The 17,574-nt window shown below is 34.6% G+C and overlaps 1 long non-coding RNA gene across 1 annotated transcript; it reads left to right on the top strand.

The window, feature by feature from the left end:
• Window positions 1-11,469: 11,469 nt before the first annotated feature.
• LOC127864690 (uncharacterized) lies at window positions 11,470-14,406 on the top strand. The gene is made up of 3 exons (XR_008042211.1): window positions 11,470-12,064; window positions 12,381-12,561; window positions 12,919-14,406. It is a non-coding gene; the product is annotated as an uncharacterized LOC127864690 (long non-coding RNA).
• The last annotated feature ends 3,168 nt before the right edge of the window (window positions 14,407-17,574 follow it).

The following is a 17,574-nucleotide window of genomic DNA, read 5'->3' as shown; positions in this document are numbered from 1 at the left end:
TTTCCCCTTTTACCCAGCGTCCAGCGTCTTCCCTTTTTTCTAAAAAAACCCCTGCTTTGTTAGTATCGGAAGACTAACTCCAATTTCGCAACACTGATTTCCGTGATGCACATTCACTGTGAAGATTTCTAATAAATATTTGTTGTTTTTATCTCAAACGTTGTATTTTGCGTTAATTGACACACGCATTAAATTATTCCGTAATAACCATATGATATCCGTTGTTAATTTGAATGTTATTAATCATTCTCCCCGCTCATCGCAAATTTTTCGTCTGCTTGCCGCCATCTTGGACGTGTGTAAAAACAGGCGTTTACAATCGGGATACATCGATTATCATCGGTATCCTCCGCAATATTTATAGAGAGAGAGATGTGGATAGCAACATAAATTAGTATTCGGCTTAATTCTCGAACAATACATAATTCAGTTGTCATTAGACAAGGACTTGACAAGCTCGATCGGCACTCGTTCGAAATTATTGCTAAATTACATTGTAATCTTATTGGCTTTATTGGGAAAATTTTGTCTTTTTTGGGGAATTTTTTATCAAATTTTTGGGAAAAAACGTCATTTTTTTAGCTCATCTATTTTTTGAAAAAAAATTATGAGCTATTGTCATCACCTTGGCGTCGGCGTCTGCGTCGACGTCGGTGTTGGCGTCTGGTTAAGTTTTGCGTTTAGGTCCACTTTTCTCAGAAAGTATCAATGCTATTGCATTCAAACTTGCTACACTTACTTACTATCATGAGAGGACTGGGCAGGCAAAGTTAGATAACTCTGGCAAGCAATTTGACAGAATTATGTGCCCTTTTTATACTTAGAAAATTGAAAATTTTGGTTAAGTTTTGTGTTTAGGTCCATTTTATTCCGTAAGTATCAAAGCTATTGCTTTCATACTTGCAACACTTACTAACTATCATAAGGGGACTGTGCAGGCAAAGTAATGTAACTCTGACTGGCATTTTGACAGAATTATGGGCCCTTTTTATACTTAGAAAATTGAAAATTTGGTTAAGTTTTGTGTTTAGGACTACTTTATTCCTACAGTATCAAAGCTATTGCTTTCATACTTGCAACACTTATTAACTATCATAAGGGGACTGTGCAGGCAAAGTTATGTAACTCTGACTGGCATTTGGACGGAATTATGGGCCCTTTATACTTAGAAAATTGAAAATTTGGTTAAGTTTTGTGTTTTGGTCAACTTTACCCCTAAAGTATCATAGATATTGCTTTCATACTTGGAACACTCGCAAACTATCATAAGGGTACAGTAAAAGGACAAGTTGCATAACTCTGGTTGTCATTTTTACAGAATTATGGCCCTTTTTTGACTTAGTAACTTTGAATATATGGTTAAATTTTGTGTTTCGATCCACTTTACTTCTTAACTATCAAGGCTTTTGCTTTCAAACTTCAAATACTTTCATGCTATCATGAGGTTACTGTACCTGGCAAGTTGAATTTTACCTTGACCTTTGAATGACCTTGACTCTCAAGGTCAAATTATAAAATTTTGCTAAAATTGCCATAACTTCTTTATTTATGATTAGATTTGATTGATACTTTGACAAAACTACTTCCAAATTTTTTTTTTTTTTAAGATCATCTCACAAATGACCACCACACCCTCACACTATACCCCCCCACCCCACCCCCCGCCCAATGTTTTTTTTTTGAAACGGTTAAAAAACACAAATATTTATTTTTATTATTTTATGTTTGAAATACCGTCATCCTTCCCACCCAAGAATTCCTACCCCCCCTCCCCCCACCCGAATCCCCCCCCCTAATTTTTTTTTTTTTTTTCTTTTTTAAAGATCATCTCACAAATGACCACCACACCCTCACACTATACCCCCCCCCCCAAATATCATTTTTTTAAACAGTTAAAAAACACAAATATTTATTTTTATTATTTTATGTTTGAAATACCGTCCAACCATCGCACCCAAGAATCCCCCCCACCCCCATGTTTTTTTTTGCATTTTTTTTGCATTTTTTTTCCGCATTTTTGGAAAATAATGTAATAAATGTCCACACCCCCACACTATACACCCCTCTTCACTCCACCCCTCCCTCCTTTGTGATTGAAAATGAGAGTCCCTTCACCTTTAAAAAGAAAATAGATGAGCGGTCTGCACCCGCAAGGCGGTGCTCTTGTTTGCAACTGGGAAGCAGCCGAATATCGGCTGTAATTTTGGGCAAAAAAATTTACTGACATTATAGAAGTTATGTACCATTAAAGTAAATGGAGCTATATTGTTATATCATGGTTCATTTATTATATCATTGTACCCACGCTCATAAAGACAAAAACAAAGTGCATACAAATGCAAGTCATCAAATATCACATAAAGCATAATGTTTATTCACTCACGGTACATTAAATTTTGATTCTTTATTAATTTTACTTCTTTAGAAATAAGATCCATTTTCGCATGACACTGGCAGTATAGCATGAAGTCTTATATAAATAACACACATTTAAGACATGGACAAAATATAAAAAAAGACACATTTAAATATTTCATTTCTTCAAAAAATAAGCACGAAGTCACATATAAATAAGATACATTAGGCCACTCCAAATTGATCTGGTGGTCGTCGGATTTGCCGCACCTATTTTTTCAAAATGGAAAAACAAATATTTTTTTACCGCTCGCACTCATTTTTGTGTCCTTCTGTAACCATAGCGCATGTTGTTTTTTGAATTTGTGAAAAAAAACAACGCGATATAATAGAAACGATTTTGACGCTGTATAGGAATGCCAAATATAGTGTTTCGTAACCCTTTTAATCGATAACTGCAGACGCTAAAACATTTGATCGAGACGACCAGTACATGTTTTGCTGTCGTGACCGTTCTAACAAATTGCGGTGAAAATTAAGTTGCTGCAGCCAACCCTTAAAAATATAAACACATTTTCTACGTTCTGTGACTTATTTGAATGTGTTTGTTTTACGTTCGAACATGCAACTATCAGCAGATACCGTTGAAGCATGTTCAATTTAAACCACATCTGGAAACATGACGTAAGCTTTTTTTAATACTTTTTCTTCATTAACTGGGCATATGGACGGTATTTCCCTATATGTAGACATATTTTACCTTTAACACAATTTTAAGTGAAAAAAAATAAACATAAAATCATTAAATGCTGGTTCTAAAAGTTTCACAGGGACAATGTTTTATAATTTTTAAAATACATGGTTGACGGAACAAGTTCAACAGCTAGGTCCGTGTATTTCAGAAACATCAAATAAGTTCTTTGTAATGTATACATTTATTTCAGAAAAATACAATACCGTACTAGCCATCGATATGCCTGTTTAAAAATAAGGTAGCGACAATGGATTATATGCATGGCCTTTGTCCGACTGTCATTATCATTTTGACGATTGTCCCTTGTCAAGTGCAATTGCAACATGGTATACCTTTTCACAGCTTTCACTGTTTGAAACTTCAAACAAATATAAGCAGCATTAAATAGACATGTGTGCCTCACTTGAATGATATGGTTACATGTATATTTCGTGGTCAAAGGTCATATGCAACTTACTCCTATAAATATGAGGTCAATATATTTTCTTTGTATAAGAATTAATTTGAATATTTGAATAAAAAATATAGCTGTTTAAACCTGTATCTCTTGATTATACAAAAATTTTCTATCAAAATGTGATTTTTTTTATTCTTCGCTCTTCGCTCACTCGATAATTTTCCTGTTTTCAAAAAAAAAATGTTTTTTTCGCTCGCCTCTTCAACTTTTCAAAAAAAAAATCCGTAGACCAACAGATCAATTTGAAGTGGCCTTAAAAACACAGAAAAAATATAAATAAGACACATTTGCATCTTTCATTTCTTTAAAAAGGATGTGAATCTGAAGCAATACATTTATTATTGACACATAATTCTAAACGTTGCTTTATATATAAAATGCTTTATTAATACTTTTCTGGTTGAGTAAAACAGCAAAATACAACAAAGTATAACACATAATATTTGTACATAATTTATAAAAAGAAATATAATGATACAGGTGATGTTTTATAATTTTGTTCAATGAATTGTCTTATTTTATTTTGTGTTTTCATAGGCGTTTATAGGAATTTAAAACGTAAATTGAACATGCCCCCGTCAGAATTAAGTAGGCGGATATCTACTATCTAACCCCTCACAATAATTCAAGTGACGGATTAGTGCCCCCCTGTGTCAGCTTCAAGAACCATGAAACGTCTGGGAGTAAATTACGCCCAAAAACGGCAGCCGTTGAGCATCATCATCACACCTTTTTACCGTAAACAGTTACTCAAACAACAATTGTTTCTAATAAGAAGTTCAATGCAAATGGTGAGCAATTACTTACGTTGAGTAATTTGTGAAAACAATACCCGTCACACATTTAATGCAGTAACAATTTAATTTCAGTACAAGTATATGTCCATATCGATCTGAATAACACAAACTTTTTACAGCCACGTAATAATATTATTTAAGTCCCTTTGAACGCATCTGCACCATTCACTATACATGAATGCCATGTTAAAGTCGTGTTTTAATAAAAGCTGGAAAGAGCGTGCGTGTTAATTGGGAGATTAATTGGGAGACCGGACCGGCTTTAATTATAGAGTACTTGTTACCCAGAGCTCCAGATAAGGGCCGTACAGCCGTACATACGGCTTTTTCATGAAGATTTACGCATTTATTTTTATAAACGGGACGTACAATTACGACATGAATATCCCTTTTACGCATTTACGAAAAATAACTGGCCGTACCGATACGTCCGTGTCAGCGCGGCGTGATTTGTTGGTCTCTAACCTAACGGCGCCTTTTCATTTATTTAAATTACCGAAAAGTTGTAGACTGGGTTTGGTATTATTGTCTATTCTGTCGCGTGATTTCTGGTTACTTGTAAACCGGTCAAAAAAAATATGTCTGCGCGCAAGGAGGGCCGGCTAAACCAAAAGCAGTTAATAAAACACACGTTGTTGTCCTACCGTCTTACCATCCTGACATTCAATCTGTAAACCCAGGAAAAAAGCCATTCTCGCCCTGATATTAAACAATTTGATTGCATCGGTGGCTAAAAATGTGGCTTTAGCAGTTAACTGCTAAAGCAATTATTGTTTTGAGATGAGACAGTGACATTTGTGTTTATTAACTTAGCTTACTAGTTGGCTTGTGTTTTCTTGTCAAGAAAAATTATTTGAATGAAGAACTAGTATTTAGTCCTGAGTTTTAATGTGTAGTTGTATTTGCATCATAATTTTGAATGGAAAACCTAATAAAGTAACTGTTTAAGAATCTAAGTATATTTATTAAAATTGCTGCAAATGTTTCTGTACAGGCAGTTATACACCCTTCAATATTCAAGAACACGGGTAGTACAGTACTACCTGTATTTTTGGATATGGTAGTACACGTACTAATTGATTTTCAGTGTTACTCCTTGTCTTTCTGTCAGTGGCATTACCGTTACTTATTTCACAAATCCTTATCTGGAGGTCTGTTTGAAGAAAGCCGCAGAAGGGTTTATTATATTAAACCGTCAAAATCCGTAATTGGTGAAAAACAAACAAATCTATAAGTGTTTTTAGCTTGCATAAGGATGTATTAAATTGCATGCTAATAGTTTGCTTGAAGTACGGGGAAAATATGAAATAATTCAGCCGCAAAAACTTTTTATATTATCAAAAAAGAGATTTTTTTCTTCGGTCACATAGGGGATAATCAAGTGGTTATCAAGATGACGACGTCAGGGTTGGCATATTTACTTGTCGATTGAGTATTGACCAGGCCGGCAGTCAATACCCGGTTAAAAGCGGTCTATTATGTATTAAATATATATAGTGGAGCTATTCTACTCACCCCGGCGTCGGCGTTAGCGTTTGCGTTGGCATTGACGTAAGCTTGCAAATGTTAAAGTTTGCGTACTACCCCAAATATTTTCAATGTCCCTTGACATATTGCTTTCATATTTTGCATACTGCTTTACCAATATGACCCCAACCTATAAGCAAGAGCAGACAACTCTATCAAGCATTATGTTATAATTATGGCCTCTTTTCCACTTAGAATATGAAGCAAATGTTAATGTTTGCGTACTACCCCAAATATTTTCAATGTCCCTTGACATATTGCTTTCATATTTTGCATCCTTCTTAACCAACATGACCCCAGCCTATAAACAAGATCAGACAACTCTATCAAGCATTTTGTAATAATTATGGCCCCTTTTTCACTTAGAATATGCATATTATTGATATATCGATGTTAAAGTTTGCATACCACCTCAAATATTTTCAATGTCCCTTGACTTATTGCTTTCATATTTTGCAAACTTGTTTACCAACATGACCCCAATATCTAAACATGAGCAGACAACTGCATCAAGCATTTTGTAAGAAGTATAGCCCTTTTTTCATTATAATATGCATATTACATAAGGACTAAGACATTATCTTTATCTCAGTGTATCGCATCTGTTACTAAAGTATTATTACTATTGTAGTAACATTGTTATTAGTATTTCACTGATCTATTGATATATCTTTTCGATAAGCAGATGGACAAACAGAACTCTTGTGTTTTCAAGGGTTATAAATCTGGCGAATGTAGGACATTTGCTCCTTCGGACATTGCCCTTTGGACATTTTTCCGTTCATGTAATCAGGACTTAACAGACATTTGCCACTTTGACCAAATTTTCAAGGTGGACATTTGCCCCTTCACCCAAATTTTCAAGGTGGACATTTGCCCCTTTGGACATTTGCTCTTCTATTTCTATAGTGCATATAGTGCCTTTTATTGTGAATTCAATGCTGGTTTCAAGAGAGTTCATTCATCATATGCTTAAAGCTTATACATGTCATTGTCCTTTTAAGCTCACTTGAGCACAACATGCTCATGCTAAGCTTTTGTAATCACTTTTTTCCGTCGTGCGCCGTCAACATTTGCCTTGTTAACTCTCTAGAGGCCACATTTATTGTCCAATCTTCATGAATTACATGTATGGTCAGAAGATTGGTCTCATTGATATCTTGGATGAGTTCGAAAATGGTTACGTTTGCTTGAAAAACATAACTGCCAAGGGGTGGGAGTGTGTCCCACGCTGCCCGAAGCCAATCTCGTGTTTGCCAGTAACTGTTAGGATATCGTCGCTGGAAATTCACATGGAATATATTGTGACACACACAATAAAAAACATTTTTTGGTATCATGTAAAATGAATGGTAACATACCACATCTAGCATTGACATTTTGAATATTGCCAAAAGGAACACAGTTTTTGTATGGGTTAACTTTATTTTACAAAATATTTTACGAAATATTTGTAGATTGTGAGTTGTTATGTGGCTGAAAGATTTGCAATGCAAATTAATGCCGTAGCCTGTAGGCACGCATCTTAAGTGCAAACAAGAATCATCATTTAGGGCTGGGGTATATGAGGCTTGTTGGGCATTTGGGGCTAGGGGTTTCTTGTTTAACCTGTCCTTTCCTTGCAAGTGTTGTTTACCGACAATGAACACTTTCCAATTTATTATGGCTTTTACAATCTCTTAAGTCTCCGCGCCGCTCAGACTTTCTACTGCAGGAGAGTTCAGCCTTTTGCCTCTATATAAAGTTTGTTCCGTAAAACGGCACCATTCCCAATAAGACCATTTTTCCCAATTTCAAAATAAAAAAATCCCATTTCCCCCAAAAATCCCAATTTGCAGAAAAAAATTGGCAAAGATTTGCATACCCATATGTCAAACCCCTTGTTCAAATCATCGCAGTTTACACAATAGGTCAGTATACCTGCTAAGCGTGTTTTCACAACATCCCAACGCTTGATCCAGTGTTTAGTAGTTTTTATATGCTCAGTACTGTATACAGTACACTTACTGTTACAGTATTGAATCATCTAACAATAAAGATACAGCATGATTTATTTTTATGCCCCCTGATCAAATGATTATTATATTGTATATTGTTTTGGCCTGTCTGTCTGTTTGTCTGTCTGTCTGTCTGTTTGCCTGCCTGCCTGCCTGCCTGTATGTCTGTCCCAAAACTTTAACCTTGGTCATAACTTTTGCAATATTGAAGATAGTAACTTGATATTTGGCATGCATGTTTATCTCATGGAGCTGCACATTTTGAGTGATGAAAGGTCAAGGTAAAGGTCATCTTTCAAGGTCAACAGTCAAATATATGGCTTCAAAGCGGTGCAGTAGGGGGCATTGTGTTTCACAAACACAGCTCTTGTTTTTTGTTTTTTTAGGGGCATGTCTTTTCAAAAACATTCCTGATATAATTTAGTTTAAACGAACAACAAAATTGTTTACTAAAAATTAAAAGATCTGAATTTTCTCTAGGCTACATAGGTTTTATACCAAAATCAAAACCCCCAAGCTTTCCATGCAGTAACGTGACGTTTTACATAAGGCGCATAATTTTTGGTCGCATTTTATCAGGACAAAGTTGTCAGATATTGATTATAGCAACAATTCATGGACGGTAGATTCTACTGAAGCAAACCTGGTCCTGATTTAGACAGTTGATACTCTCAAGCATGACTTCAGTTACAGTCTGTAAAAGACTGTTAATTTAAATAAACTCTTGTTTTAGTGTTAATAGAAACAGCAGGAAATCACTCACCGCTTTGATTTTAAAATGCAACTGTTATTTGTACATGTTTTAAACAGTTTTTAGCATAATTAATAATTTTCCCAATTTGGATGGAAACGCCGCTAATATCCTAATTTGACCAGTACAGGTACCATTCCCAAATTGATGGGGAATAATGCTTATATTTGCTATTTTGAATTCAATTTTGTATCGAAAAGCATTGTGCTAAAATGTGCCATTTACAATACGCAATGACGTTTTTAAGACCTGCGTCATGTAAAAATGTGTCTTATGCCATAAACCCCCATCATAGCTATAGCCCACCCAGCCCACGCATCTTGCAGTCTGGTCAGGAGATACATAATGATACCATAACAACTTTGAGTGATTTTATAGGAGATAGCTTTGCCTTTGACCAGACTGCACAAATGCGCAGGCTGTTTGTGCAGGCTGGGCTTGAGCTAGGCTGGCCAAGCAATAAGACCTATTTTGCATGAAGCGGCTATGAAATTGTGATTTCAATGTTTAGAAACAAAACTGCGTGTTAATCAAATATTAACATACAATATATTTTAATGGTGAAGAAATGAACTCATAGTAAGCCATGTGAGGACACATAATGATGTGAACGCCCGTAGTATAATTTGTATCTACTAACACTAATGTGGGGTTTGACTTTAAAAAAACACATTCCATGCGTAGAATATGCAAATTTGTGTTTACAATTTAACAATTTAGACACATAAACTGTATTTCAAATTCAGCATTTACGCCAAATATATATTGTTAATATATTTCTTGTTATTTAGTCGTTTTTAGCTCACCTGATTGCCCAGGTGAGCTTTTTTGACTGGTCTTTGTCCATCGTCCGTCCGTCCGTCTTTACGGCACACTTTGCATTTAGGTTTTCAAAAATGCTCATAACTTCTATGTCCCTTGAGATATAACCTTCATATTTGGTATGCATATGTATATGGACAAGGCCTTCCCATATGCACAATTTTTTATAGCCCTGTGACCTTGACTTTGAACTTAGGGTCTGCGTTTAGGTTTCGAAATCTGCGTTTAGGTTTCGAAAAATGCTCATAACTTCTAAAAGCATTTATAGGGGGCATATGTCATCCTATGGTGACAGCTCTTGTTTTTAGCTCACCTGATTGCTCAGGTGAGCTTTTGTGACTGGTCTTTGTCCGTTGTCCTTCCGTCCGTCCACATTTGTTTGTTAACACTCTAGAGGCCACATTTATTGTCCGATCTTCATGAAATTTTGCCAGAAGATTCTGAATGATATCTCGATCGAGTTTGAAACTGGGTCATGCTGGGTCAAAAACTAGATCACTAGGTCAAAAAAAAAAAAAAAGCTTGTAAACACTGTAGAAGTCACATTTAATGCCCAATCTTCATGTAACTTTGTCTATATGTCTGTCTTAATGATATGTTGGTTGAGTTCAAAAGCGGTTCCGGTCCATTGAAAAACATGGCCGCCAGTGGGTGGGGCAGTTTTCCTCTTGAAGTCACAATTTTGGCCCAATCATCATGGAAGTTTATCAAAACATTGGTTTTATTGATATGTTGGACGAGTTCGAAAATGGTCCAGATCGGTGTAAAAACATGGCCGCCAGTGGGCGTGGCATTTTTCTTTATATGAATATAGTGAAAACATGTGAACACTTTAGAAGTCACATTTTTTGCCCAATTTTCATGAAATTTGGTCAGAACATTTGTTTCCTTGATACCAGAGTTGAGTTGGAAAATGGTTCTGGTCAGTAGAATAACATGGCTGCCGGGGGGGGGGTCAGTTTTCTTATATATATATATATAGTAAAAAAAGCTTGTGAACACTCTAGATCTTCGAAGTCACATTTTTTGCACAATCATCATGAAACTTGGTGAATAGATTTGTTTTATATATATCTCAGATGAGTTTGTAAATGGTCCCGATGGGTCAATAAACATGGCTGCCAGGGGGGTGGGGCAGTTTTCCTTATGTGACTATATTGAGAGAAACCTTGTGATCTAACACTATAGAAGTCACATTTTTTGCCTAATCATTCCCTTCTCGAAATAAAATACGCTTTTTAACAAAATACACTTTAAGAAGTGCATTTATTCTGCGCTTTCTCCAAAAAAGTGTATTTTTTCTGCGTCTTTCGTTTTAAAAGTACACTTAAGTGCATTAAAGTGTATTTTTCGAAATTAGAGCGCGTTTTTTCATAATCTTTTGAATTGCAAAGTGTATTTTTTCTGTACTTTTATATGATTGAGTGCGTCTTTTCAATGGAAGTGTATTTTTAACTATATCTTTTCCAAGACAGTGTGTCTTTTCAATTTAAGCATATTTAAGTGTATTAATAAGTGTATCTTTTCTGGGTCTGAACATATTTTATACTTTTCATACATTATATATTAGTAGTAAAAATTTTGTAGTATTTACAAAAACAACACAAATACAAGTGTTATGTATGACATTATCAAATGTTTATTGATTATATGAAAACATCAAGAAAATAATACTATTCATAATAAATTTTTTAACAACAATGCTTAAAAGCTTTAAAAAGCACAAGTTCAACTTAATCAGGATGTGGGTCACTTATTAAAAATATTGAACGTGTCAAAAATATTATGTGGGCTTCTGGCAAGCCCACATAATATTTTTGACACTTTCAATATTTTTAATATTTAAATTATATTTTCTCAAATTTCTTATACTGATATTTAACCCATATAAAATTCATATCTACCACATTGTCTACTAAACACATTTTTTAAAGGCAATTAAAATAATATTTATAATAGAATTATAATTTTCTAACACCTTTCAGTATGTCAAATTGAAATATTCACAAATAAATATAATATGCTAAGGGTTATGTGCATGTATTGTAATTTGTGATTTCATAAACAATAAACAGATTGTCATTTCTCAGTAATGATATTCAATTTAAGGTCACAAAGAGAAGAATTGTTATCAGTGATGTGTATTATTCCATAAATATTTTGGTGTTGAAATTTGCCTTTATCAGTAGATATATCTCAAGCTGACACAACAGATAAAAGATCAGCTCTCCCCCAATTAAATCAAATATGCATCATAAACACTAATCTCTTATCAGTGATGCAGCAATGCCTAACAAAGGGGTGCATATCATCTGCATACTTTTGATTGGTTGATAGTTTTTGTTTTGAAAACAAGCCACTTTTGATTGGTTTAGGGCACAGGAAGTAAATTTGTTTAAACAAGCAGGTGTCAGCAACTGATAATGAGCTACATTTTTAGACATGATTTAGCAAATTAAGATTTTAAATTGTACTTGTAGTGTCAAATGTCTTGAAATACTGTCAGCATGAAGTATTGTGTGATGAAAACAAAGTGTATTTACTACAATGTAGTAAATCAAAGGAGGACCAAAGTGGCTGGATACTGAAGAACAGTTGTAACAGGTTTGTATTTTTATTTCTGCATCCCTTTTTTAATTAAGTTCATTGAATTAATTATGATCATTATCATGTTTATGTATTGTCTCTGGTATAAGGATAAGTTAATGCATTGTAATTTTAAGGAAAACTAACACCAATTGAAACAAAAATAGATAAATATACAAATTAAAAAGTGTTAATGTTGTGTACAGTGAATTATTATGGCTGTGTTTTATGGTCATTGTCATCTTAAACTTTATTTATAGCTAAGTCTGGTCATTACTGAATGGACTTCTTTCCCTCATATTTCAATGAGAACTTTTATATTTTGATTTTAAAGGTAAAACTCTTGCCCCAAGGAAAGAATGTGCATTATCACCTGCTAAAAAAGGAAGAAACAGGGGGATACTGACTGATGTATGGACTTTAACACCAGGTTTTTACCCTTCAAGAGTTGGCCAACTAGAGTGAAGCAGGAGAGTGGGCTGTGCTTGACTAAGAAAAGCTGGATTTGTTGAGAGGTAAAACTATACAAGTTATTGCATTTAAAATGCATCACACTTCCAGCCAGTCCAGACAGCCAAATGAGACCACGCATCTTAGTTCATTTTCAAACTGTATTGTCTACAAAACGCTATTTCTTTGATGATAAGAGTTTAGTCACATGTGATCACAGGATTAAAAAATTGCAAAAATAAACAAACAAAAACAACAAGCAAACAAACTTGCATTGATTTAAATTTCTAATTATAATCGCAACAAGATCACCATTACAGCAATATTTCATAGTTAAGTGAAACAAAAACCTTACAATTTAACAAGTATGAAGAATGCCTCGCCCTTTTGATAGTGTGTGATATCATGTTTATCTTTTGCAGATCAATACGCATTCAAGATCCTTAAGAAGAGAAGGACACAAGCAACATCAGTGGTAGATGTCACTCCAGCCCCTGCTTTTCCGGTCTCGCCTGCTGCTTTCCAGGTCCCTCCAGCTGCCAATATCAGGTCTAGGCACTGGCTGCCATCCAGGTTCCCCTGGCGGTTGCGGTCGTGTTCTCAAATGGCTGCTGTACTGGACTACTGGTCCCACCACCATATTCGGTCAAGGTCTCTCCAAATGCTGAAGTCCAGGTTCCTCCGGCCACTGCGGTTCAGGTACCCCCAACAGCTGTGACCTAGTTCTCTGCAGCAGCTGCGATCTAAATATATTGACCCACTGCGGAACACTGCGGTTAATCGTTTTTTCCATACAATCTTCCACAAATGCCTCATTTTATAATGAAGTGTACAATTCTTATGTTCATATTTGTTTGTGTTATAAAGATGATTTTCCTGCACATTGTGTTTTTTTCCCTTAAAACTGCATGGGGCTATTACTTTTTTTACTGAAACATATCAGCACAAAATTGTAAAAGACTTTTACATACTTTAATACAAAAAAGCGTTTAAACCCACAGGAAACCACCTTGCCAAAATCCCACAAAAACTTACTGAGCAGGTTATTGTTTGCCAAAACCTAGCGAGTGTGCGTTTCATTGTCCATATGCTTATAAATTTAATAATTAGAATGAATTATCTTTAATGTATTTTTTTTAGATATATAAACTCAAGAAACTTACATAATTTTTGCGCCACATTACAAGTTTATTTGAATTTGTGTCACTCCTAAGATTTTCTCACGGCCTTCGAATGTCTCTCTTACCCTCTGAAAGTGTTTGTGTTTAGAAATTATTTATAACGTTACTTTTAATAAATAAATCTATTTCAGACAATAAAATACTGTTCTAGCTGTTGATATGTCCCCTTTATAGTTAAAACTGAGATAACTTGTGAGTAAATAGTTGTAAATGGTTGTATATATTTCCAAGTTTGGAAAGTTATGTAGATCTCAAATGTGCTTTCATGTCCATAGTGCTTATATATTTAATAATAAGAAAGAATTATCTTTGATGTCATTTTAGGTTTTTTCATATAAACTCGAAAAACTTACATAATTTGTGCGCCACATTACAAGTTTGGCAAGAAAAAATCTTTAACAATATTAAAAACCATGTGAGGATTGAGAAAGATTTAAAAAAAACTATTTTGCTATTTGACAATTTGGTAAGCCTACATGTATGTCTTGGTCTTTCAACATATTTTATTTACCATTGTTATTTATTGTGATATTGTTTGAAAAAATTGTATATTGACATGTTTTTTTTCAATGCATTCTTTGTATGGAACAATGTAAACCAAAAAGTATAGGGACAGGGGGAAGCAGTTGCAGAGGAAAGCGGAAAAGCTTTTAAGCACCCATAGAATGGCCTTAACTACTTGTTTATTTTAAAATGATTTATGTGAATAAATGTGTTTATTTCAAAGTTTATTTGCTGTTGTTCTCTCAGATCATATTTAAACCGGCCACTTTTCATATCCAAATGAATGTTTTTTTAATAGACATTTTCAAAGATACACTTAAGTGCACTTTATACACTAAAAATACACTTGAGCGTTTTTTTTTCTTCAAAAAATACACTAGAGCGTATTTTAAAAAAAAATACACTTGAGCGTATTTTTTTCCCCAAATTTTTCAAAAAATACACTAGAGCGTATTTTTTTCAAAAAATACACAAGAGCGTATTTAAGTGTATTTTTTCATGTTTTCCTAAGTAAATTAAAACGCTTAAAATACGCTTCAAGTGTACTTTTTGGGGAACAAAAAAAACGGTAAGCGAATTAATACACTTAAGCGTATTAATTCACTTAAAAACACTAAAGTACACTTTAAAATACACACAAAAGTGCATTTATACACTCAAAAAGTGTATTATTTGAACAGAAAAATGCAATTGTTTAGTTAAATGCGCTTTAAAGCGCATGTTATTGGCACCATATTTTTTTCAGCAAAAAATACGGTGCCAATAACATGCGCTTTAATGCGCATTAAAAGCGCATTTAATGCGCATTAAATGCGCATTTAGTGCACTTTTTCGAGAAGGGTTGTGAAACTTAGTCAATACATTGCTTTTATTGATTTCTTGGACAAGATGGAAAATGGCTCAGATCGGTAAAACACACTTTTTAGCTCACCTGATTGCTCGGGTGAGGTTTAAGGATTGGTGGTCTGTCCACATTTGGTTTGTAAACACTCTAGCATTCACATTTCTCAAGCATTCTTTATCAAAGTTGCTGAAAGATCTGAGTCAAGTTTGATGATGAGCAAAATCACATAATTAATGCCATAATTATTGCCCATAGATTGTCCAAATTTTCATTATATTATACAAAATCCTTGTAAGCAAAGTTTGATGTTTGGTAAGGGGGGTCAACTCAAAATATAGGTCACCATTTCAAATCTTACAAAAACAAAAACACACCCTACGCCAGAGTTTTGATTCAATAATGATGAAACTTGACCAGGATGTTTGTCTGTCAATATCTAGGTCAAGTTTGACATTAGGTAAAGATTGAATGAACCGACTCCTCTCAGGTGAGCGAACTAGGGCTATCTTGGCCCTCTTGTTTATATTTTGTTTTAGCGATTATGAAGCATTTTTGTCCTTGTCTATATTATACTGTAATTATTTGTGAACTCATGTTCAACGTTCTATAAATTGAGAACTGTGAATATAATCAAATTTTACCTTATAATATTGCATTGTTATCACTTCTGATACAGTCAGGAAGGTCCATACTGAGAATAAAAAATACTGTTTATGTTAATACAAAATAATGTTCAGTGAATCAAATTTTTAAGTTTAGTTGGCCTAATGCCTATTGCAATAGAGCACTCTCCTTTTTGGTGTGACGTACATGTAACAACAAACTACCAAGCAAGCAAGTAGTGAATGATGTTGTTTATATCAAGAACGAGCATGCCCTGATGACGTCACAGCAATTTAATTGGTTTATTTTGTTTAACTATCAATAGAACCATGAAAACACCTCAGTAGCTGATAAATGCAATATTCATGTAGCTTTCAAATTCAAAACAACAATTTTCTCATTCCCTTCATTTTTTTGCAATCTAAAAATATCGCAATTTTACACTTGTATTTACTTCTACGTGTACATCCTGTATCCCTGATTTGCCTTGTAAAGCAAACATAGCAACATATATGAGCGAGATAATTGTTATATAATTTATTTTTATAATAACATATCATTAACCTTTAATAAAACATTGGAATATATCGGGGGTTATGATTAAAACACTCTCATCGCACCCTCCTGAAACAAAATCAGGTAGCAATGTTGGTTAGTTGATTTCAATTAGATGTTTTTTTTAGCTCACCTGAGCAGAACGTGCTCATGGTGATCTTTTGTGATTGCTTTTTGTCCGTCGTCCGTTGTGCGTTGTGCGCCATAAACATTTGCATTGTTAACTCTCTAGAGGCCACATTTATTGCTCAATCTTCATGAAATTTGGTTAGAAGATTGGTCTCAATGATATCTTGGATGAGTTTGAAAATAGTTACGTTTGCTTGAAAAACATGGCTGCCACAGGGCGGGGCGTTTTTCCTTATATGGCTATATATGGCTATAGTAAAACTTGTTAACTCTCTAGAGGCCACATTTACTGTCTGATCTTCATGAAACTTGGTCAGAAGATTCATCCTAATCACTTGGTCAGAAGATTCATCCTAATAATATCTTGGTCGAGTACGAAAAAAATGATGCCGGTTGGTTGAAAAACATGGCCGCAAGGGGGCTGGGCATTTTTCCTTATATGGCTATAGTAAAACCTTGTTAACACTAGAGGCCACATTTATTGTCCGATAGTCATGAAACTTGGTCAGAAGATTTGTCCCAATAATATCTTGGATGAGTTCAAAAATGGTAACCTTTGCTTGAAACACATGGCTGCCAAGGGGCGGGGCATTTTGCCTTATATGGCTATAGTAAAATCTTGTTAACACTCTAGAGGCCACATTTATAGTCCGATCCTCATGAAACTTGGTCAGAAGATTCATCCCAATAATATCTTGGATGAGTTCAAAAAATGATGCTGGTTGGTTGAAAAACATGGCTGCCAGGGGGCGGGGCATTTTTCCTTATATGGCTATAGTTAAACCTTGAAAACACTCTAGACTAGAGGCCACATTTATTTTCTGATCTTCATGAAAGTTGGTCAGACGATTTGTCCCAATAATATCTTGTTATCTCAGGTGAGCGACTTTGGGCCTTTCAGGCCCTCTTGTTATACATAATTTGATAATCTGATAGGGTTTTTGACGGCTGAACAGGTATTAAGACATTAATAATATGTATTTACAGAGTTTTTTTTTTTTTAGGAAATAATTAATGGGCTAATTGTGTTTCTGTTTTGAATACACAGTTGATGTACAGAGGACACTTTGGCAAGCAAGGGGCTTAAGCATTGCAGGCAAGAGAAATAGAACTTGAGCCAGATGCTGGACATTTATGGACCTCCCTCCTGTCTAGGTGGAAGTGACTGTTGTTGGAACAGTTATATAATGACCAGCAGAAATGTTACTCAAACCAAACACTTGACACTATACTGGCCCCCTCCTGTTTAGGTGGAAGTGACA

Source organism: Dreissena polymorpha, chromosome 1, assembly GCF_020536995.1.
Source record: "Dreissena polymorpha isolate Duluth1 chromosome 1, UMN_Dpol_1.0, whole genome shotgun sequence".
In the NCBI taxonomy this organism is placed as follows: domain Eukaryota; kingdom Metazoa; phylum Mollusca; class Bivalvia; order Myida; family Dreissenidae; genus Dreissena; species Dreissena polymorpha.
The sequence above is the reverse complement of the archived record's forward strand: the minus strand, read 5'-3'. Positions and strand labels throughout refer to the sequence as shown.